Source organism: Pteropus medius, unplaced genomic scaffold (genome assembly GCF_902729225.1).
Source record: "Pteropus medius unplaced genomic scaffold, Ma_sr-lr_union100, whole genome shotgun sequence".
NCBI classification, from domain to species: domain Eukaryota; kingdom Metazoa; phylum Chordata; class Mammalia; order Chiroptera; family Pteropodidae; genus Pteropus; species Pteropus medius.
Window position 1 is genome coordinate 5,252,980 of NW_024350923.1, and position 7,638 is coordinate 5,260,617.

A 7,638-nucleotide genomic window follows, 5' to 3' on the forward strand; every position below is an offset into this window, starting at 1 on the left:
GTATGTCTATGCTCATCTTTCCCCATCTGTGCGTGCAGAGCCGCCTCAGTCTTCGCCGTCTTCACTGGGTGTCACAGCATGACTTGCATGATGGACTAAACCCGTCTCCTCCAGGGGATTTCCACTAGCTTCCCTACTACAGACATTGCAGCAGTGACATTCTGGTAAATGCGCTGTTGCACACCGGGTATTTCTGCAAGGCAACTTCATATAAGCAAATGTGCTGGCTCTAAGCCATTTACATTTTGATAATGCCCAATCGCCCCCTCCCCAATGCTCAACCGATATACATTTCCATCAATAGTATTTACGTCCTCGCCAGCAAAGCATATAATTTTTTTAAATCCTTGTTTATCTGATAGATGAAAAACTATGATCTCATTGTTGTTATAACTTGCATTCCCTTTATTATCTATGAGATTAATGTATTTTCATGTCTTTCTGGGCCATTTGTGCTTCCTCTGTGCATTGGCTGTTTGCACACTTCTCTCTGGTCCTCTGGAGCAGAGGTGAGTTTATTGTATTCCTTACATCACGAGAATCATCAATGGATGCAATGCCACTCTCATTTCAGTGTCGTTTTTGTCTCTTTTATCTTTGATCCCCATCCCCATCCCACTTAAATATGAATAGATCCTTGTTTAATACCTAATATCATTTTTGAGCATTTCTGGTTTTAGTTTATATAAATGGTATTATGCTATCGATCTCATTTGTTTCCTTACTCTTTTGTGTTTCTTTTCTTTTTTTTGTTTTTAGGCGAGGCAACCCTTGGTTGACCTCACAGATTGCAAGGACCTTGTCAGCTTACAGTCTCTTATTTTTTATTTTTTATTTTACGCCTATAGCACCTGGTCTTCCTAGGTGGTCTCTCATCCAGGTAGTAACCAGGACCGGCCCTGCTTAGCTTCTGAAATCTTACGTTTTTCTTTGAACACTGTTTTAAAAAGCTATCTGTTCATTCCGACTGTTGCCTAGTATTCCGTAGTTTGCCTCCGTTACACTTTACCGATTCATTCTACTAAGGATGGATGCCAAGGTCACCCCCAACTCCTGTTTCCACAAAGGATACTGCAGTCAACACCCTTGAACATGCCCCTTTGTACACCTGCATGTGAATTTCTGTGGCTTGCGTACCAAGGAGTGAGTGTGTGGGGTCGTGGAAAAAACATATACCTCATTTGAGACTGCCTGAGAGAGAAGCTGTACCAGTTTACATGCCCATAGAAGTGACCAGGGAGTTCCGTCTGCCCACATGCTCACCACACTTTGGTATTATTCACCTGACAAATTTTTACTCACTTGGTGGTAATGAAACGGTATCTCCCTGTAATTTTAATTGAAGTGCACTGATTACTTCTTTGACTCCATCTTCATGAATTTCTTGCCATTTGGGTCAATCCTTCTGTGAGTTGGTTGCTTATCTTCTTGTTCATTTCTCTGTTGTGTTTCTCCTCTTTTCCTTACTGACTTGCAAGAGTTCGTCATTCACTAGATCGCAGACACCTGTCTGTCAACACTATCTCCGAGGGACTTTGTGGAATAGAAATCCTTAATATTGATATAGTCAGACCCATTAACGTTGTGAATAAGAGTTTGTATTTTGGATGTCTTCAGTCCTTTGTCCACCCCTGGGCGGGGGGCATTCTCCTATAGTCTATCCTGTGAGATTATAGTTTAACATCTGTGTTCAGAATGAAATGCTGCTACTTTCCTGCTACTGTCCTCATCTGGTTTGAGAATCATATCAAGAAATGGGCAGTTTTCTCTCATTCTCTGTCTCCTGGAACAACTTTTACAAGGACCATCGATCTGCTCCTGGAAAGTCTGGGGGAACCTCTTTGTCCAAGTGTCTCTGTCACGGCTTTCACACGGGAGTCTTACATTATCATTTTGTGTACCGATGATGACTCTATTGAAGTTTTGGATATTTTTGTGCCAATTTTGGCATTTCATATTTTTCTGGGAAGTTATTCGCTTTAAGTTTTTATATTTATGAACATACAATGATTTATAATAGTCTTTGAAATGTCAAACTTTTGTCTGGGCTCAGGGGTCAGATCATGTGGGACCTGGAGGCCGTGAAGGAAACTCTAGACTTGTAAACATAATGGAAAGTGTGATAGAATATTGGAAATTGCAACTAGACTCTAGGAGAGAATGAATATGAAACGCCAAACTAGGTTGCTGCTGGCCAAAATCCAAATTTTAAAGAAAATGGAAAGAACCCAATCTACCTCAAGAGTATGGAGGGACGGAGGACAGGTATTGAAAAGGGATTTTGTGATGGGTGGATTTGGAAAGGGCTGATGTCATGCTGAGTTCCAGCACTCTTCGGGCGGGGTGGGGGGGGGGGCTGCTTCCTAATCCCAAATCTAGGGAGCAGTGCTTCAGGGATGCCACCTGGAGAGCTTGTGATGGGCTCCCTGAAATTGCGGCTGCCCAGTGGGTTCGTGCGAGACCTCCAGAATCACAGTGGGAACTGCCAGAGGGTTTCTGTCATCTGGCCGGAGGTACCCAACAGTGTGGGTCTACGTGTACCAGTCAAAAGAAAACCAGAGCCAGCCAAAAGGGAGGCCATGCCCACTTCCCAGGAGTTACAGTCAAGGGGGCGGCCCATAAAGGAGCCTTAAGCACTCCCCCAGGGCAAAAGCCCACCTTAAACAGCTGCCACCCAGAGGGTAAGATGCCATCCTGCCCAGGATCGAGGAAGAACTTCACACACCCACTTCCCTTCCTCCTCTCTGCACCCCCACAGCAGAGGGCTCTCTTGCTGGGGGAGCAGAGGGCAGGGAGAAGGGCAGACCTGACTTCCCTCCTTGACAGCAGAGGCAGAAGCTGGGGAAGTGGAGACCGTTTCGACGAGTCAAGAGATTTAGCTATTACACAAAATGGGACATTCTTATAGAACCTGTTTAATGACTTCAGGTGATCGTAGCGCCATGAGGGAACATGGCACAGAAAGTCGTGATTTCATTTAGGAGGCATAGAAAGAAGTTCCCTTATGAATTTTAGAGGGACATTGAGAGACAAAAATAATCTTTTATTATATCCCACGCATCTTGTTTGGTCAAAGTAACCATCTCTTGAGGGGAAGTGATATGAGCTGATTTGCATTTTTAAAAATCCTCTGGCTGCTGAATAGAGATTAAACTGGGTGCCTGGGGCAGAAAGAGGGTTCATCACCCAGGAGAGGGTCTGTAGGACTCAGGCTGGGCGAGGCAGAGAGAGAGAAAAAGAGAGGTCTGGAGGCTGAGCCTGGGCCTGCCGCCATTTAGAGGACAGGAAAGGTCGGGGAGACACAGGCGTGGAGACCAGATAAGAGAGGCCAGTGGGGAAGACGTGTGCCAAGAGAGTGAGGACTGCCAGCCAAGTGAAGAAAGTGTTTCAAAGACGGAAGCGTGACCAACTGTGACAAGACCTACTGAGAGGTCAAGGCAAGGCCGACAGTTAACAACTAAACTTGGCAACCTCACCGTTGCCTAGGTCCGTATTCCAAGGACCAAACATAGGAGGCTCAGTACGGACTGGTTGTTGGAATGTGGCTCGGATTGGCCTCTGTCACATCGCTCAGTAGCTTCTCCCAGAGTCCCATCTAGAACTTTTCTTGTGGAGCAAAAAATGAAAAGTTTTAGAAAAACTTAGCTATAGTCTAGGAAAAAATTTCTTTCCCTTGGGGAACACATAGGCTCTGTTTTTTCCCTGAGGAAAGGTAAGTTACCATGTCTCCCTTTTTGCTTTGACTACCAGGAAGCTCAGAGCCAAATTTGATATTCAATTAACAGAGCACCTTAAAGGGCCTTTATGGGCTGCAGACTTATATATTTATATTCTTGCTCCTGATTTTCATTTTCTCTTTTTAATTATATTTTCATACTCTTGAGTCTCCATTTCTATTTTATCTTCCTTGTTCTTGTTGGAAGCAACCTTAGCTGCATTGAGAATGAGGCAGCTATACAAATTAATTCCACTCATTCAGTAAATATATGAAAATGCAGGTCCCTTCAGTTTGCAATTGACAGAACTAAAGTAAGCGAAGAATAAAGATAAAATAAACGATTGGGATGTTTCTGACCTCAATTTTGCCTGGATGGAAGGACTTGAGTCCTTTTGCCTGTGTGTGTGTGTGTGTGTGTGTGTGTGTGTGTGTGTGTGTCTTACTCATCCTCATTTCATCTCTCTCTCTCTCTGTCCAGTCCATTCTGTCTGATGGGAATGTTGGCTGCAGGCAGCATCAGGTTGCTGTTCTTGGACCTTTGCCACCAGAGTGGAGAGAGGACTCTTCCCTCACATCCAGGAAGGGGAGTTCTCTAAAGATGAGGATGTGATTTGAGGTGGCCGGAAGGAAGCGGGACAGGAAAGACCAAAGCACAAAACATGCCTGCCACATCCTACCATGTGCCAGGCCCTATGAGACACCCTGAAGATGCAGACATGCATAAGATAAGCCCCCCCCATCCTTGAGATGGTCACAGTCCAACGGGGGAGGTAAAATATGCACTCGCAATTATAAGCCAAATCAGAGCACGGGAAGAACCTTGGAAAGGGGGCAGGCAAAGGACTCGGTGAGTTCCAAGGAGATAGAGAGATTTCTCTTTCCAGCCATGGGGAAGTAAGGTAGACTGAAATGATCCTTTTGCCACAGACAACTAAGAAACTGGATAAAGTATAAGAAACAATGACTTTCAGATGTTAGGAAACTGGTAGCACAGGACTGTAATCCCTGAGGTGAGTCCCACCATGTCCAGGTCATCTCCACCTGCCATCTGCCTAGGGGTAATTGCCCTACTTCAGTGTAGGGAGGGGAACCCAATAGTCTCCGTCAATTTCACTGAGTTAAGGAGACCGAGATCAGAGTTTGGAGAGAGACACCAAGGGCAGCTAGAATTTGTGGGGTAGAATATCTAAGAGGAGGAACCTACACAGAGAAAGAGCTCCACACTCTGCAGAGGGGTCCCCCTGAGCTTTGGGAGGGTGAAACCCCACAAGGCTGGACAAGAGCACCTTTCAAGAGAAGACCGATTACTGCAGAGCTGTAAGACAAATCATTCCCAGAGCTCACGTGTGACTAGAAATCATTGTAAGGAGATTCTCTCCAGTCAGATTAGAGAAATCTCACTGGATTCTCTCCAGTCAGAGTAGAGAAATCTCACTGAATTCAGTAGAAAGCCCCGAAGGGCCATGCCTTGGAAGTGGGCCTGACTCAGCCCTTAATAAAGGCGACTCCAGACCCATTGTAAAAGGCTTGAAACAAATCTTGAAATGATCAAACTAATCCACACGTAACAACTAAACTGCCAGGAAAAGTCCAACACTCTTTAAAAGAATTCGATAAAATCCAGTTCAATAATGTAAAAATCACAATGTTTGACATCTGATATAAAATTAATATATATACAAAGAAGGAGGAAAATCTGATTAATAACCAGGAAAAAATATCTGTTAGCAAAAACAAACCCAGAAGGTGACAATACTCTCCAAATAGATTCAACTCAACCTCTATCAAAATCTCTGCTGCCTCTCGTAGGAATTTATAAGCTGACTCTAAAATGAATATGGAAAATGAAGAGACCCAGAATAGTCAATGTTGAAAAAGAACAAATTTAGAAGATTCACATTTCCCAATTACAGAACTTAGTACAAGGCTACTATAATCAAAACAGTGTGATATTAGCATCAGGATAAACATATAGACTAATTGAGAGTCCAGAAATAAGAGCTCTTAGATTTATGATCAAGCGATTTTAGACAGGGGTGCCAAGATTATTCAATGGGAAAAGAATGGTCTTTCATCAAAGGATACCGGGACAACTGGACATCCACATGCAAAAGAATGAAGTTGGACCCTTACCTCACACAGTATACAAAAATTAAATCAGAATGAACCATAGATATAAAGATAAGAGCTAAAACTCTTAGGAAAAAAAAACATAGGAATGACTTTAGATTTGGCAATGGTTTATTAGGTATGACACCAAAAGCACAAATGACAAAAGAAAAAAGAAATAGATAAATTAGATTTTACCCAAATTAAAAACTTTTGCATTTCAAAGGACATCATCAAGAAAGTGAAAAGACAGACAACCCATGAGATGCGAGAAAATATTTGCAAGTCATATATCTAATGAAGGACTTGTATCCAAAATATATAAATAACTCTTACAATTCAACAATAAAAAGGCAAATCACCCAATTACAAAATGGGCAAAGGATTTGAATTAACATTTTCCCAAAGAACATGCACAAATATCTGATAAGCACATAGAAAGATGCTTGGCATCATTAGCTATCAGGGAAAACAAAAATAACATGTTGTTGAGGATTTGGAGAAATTAGCACCCTCTGTATCACAAGTAGGAATGTAAAAAGGTGCAGCTGCTACAGAAGACAGTGTGATGATTCCTCAAAAACTTAAATATGATCCAGCAATTCTGCATATACACCCAAAAGAATTAAAAGCAGGGACTGGAATAGATATTTTACCCCCATGTTCTCAGCAGCATTATTCACTTAGTGTAAAAAAAAAAAAAAAAAAGCTGGAAACAACCCAAATGTCCATCGACAGATAAATGGATAAACAAAATGTGGCATACGCATTTATGGAATATTATTCGGCCTTAGAAAGAAAGAAAATTCTGATACATGCTACAACGTAGATGAAACTTGAAGGTATGCTAAGTGAAATAGGCTAGACATAGGAAAAATGGTGTATGATCCCACGTGTGTGAGATACCTAGCATACTCAAAGACACGGAGATGGAAAATAGAACAACAATGCAACACTCGGGCTGTGGGGAAGAGGGGAATGGGAGTTAGTGTTTAATGGAGACTGTTTCAGTTTGGGATGATGAAAATGTTCTGGAGATGGATGGTGGTGATGGTTGCACAATGATGTGAAAGATCGTCCTGAGGGCAATGGAATTCAAACTCATGGAGACGGGGGCAGTCACAGGTTTCAACTTGAGCTTTAAAAGATAGATCCGGCCCCATAGTAGAGAAAGACTCTGCAGTGGGGACCCTGGAGGCAGGGAGGCCAGGGAGGAGTCCGTTGGGATAATTCAGGCAAGAGATGATGAAAGAGAGGAGATAAAACAGCATCATTTACTGAAGGCTTAGGAGCAAGGCACCGCTCCGAGTTGTCCTATGGATTTTATTAGCCTGGTGGTTCTCGACTCTGGCTGCACAGTTAGAACCGCCTGAGAGGCCTTTAAAACGAACCGATGCCTGGGCCTCCCAGCCAGTTAGATCGGAATCTCTGGAGATGGGCCCCGGGCATCACTCACCTTCAAAGCTCCCCAGTAATTCCAACGAATGGTCAGGGTGAGAACCCCTGCCATCACCAAATGTCAGGTGCATGGGGCCAGGGACTAGGATGGTTCACAGCCGCGTGCCGGTGCCTGGAAGAGTCTGGCGCAAAATTGTCGGTCAACAGATCTCTGTAAATATCAGGTCATCCTCACAACAACCCTATTAATCACGCCCGTTTATCATAAGGAAACTGAGGCACAGAGAAGCCGGCTTATTTGATCAGTCCCAGGCTGGTACGGGTTGGCTAGAAGTAAAGGTCAAGGAGTGTCACCCCAGAGCCCACGCTCTAACCAGGCGCTCTGCTCCCTTGAGCGTGGCAGGGAAGTGGAT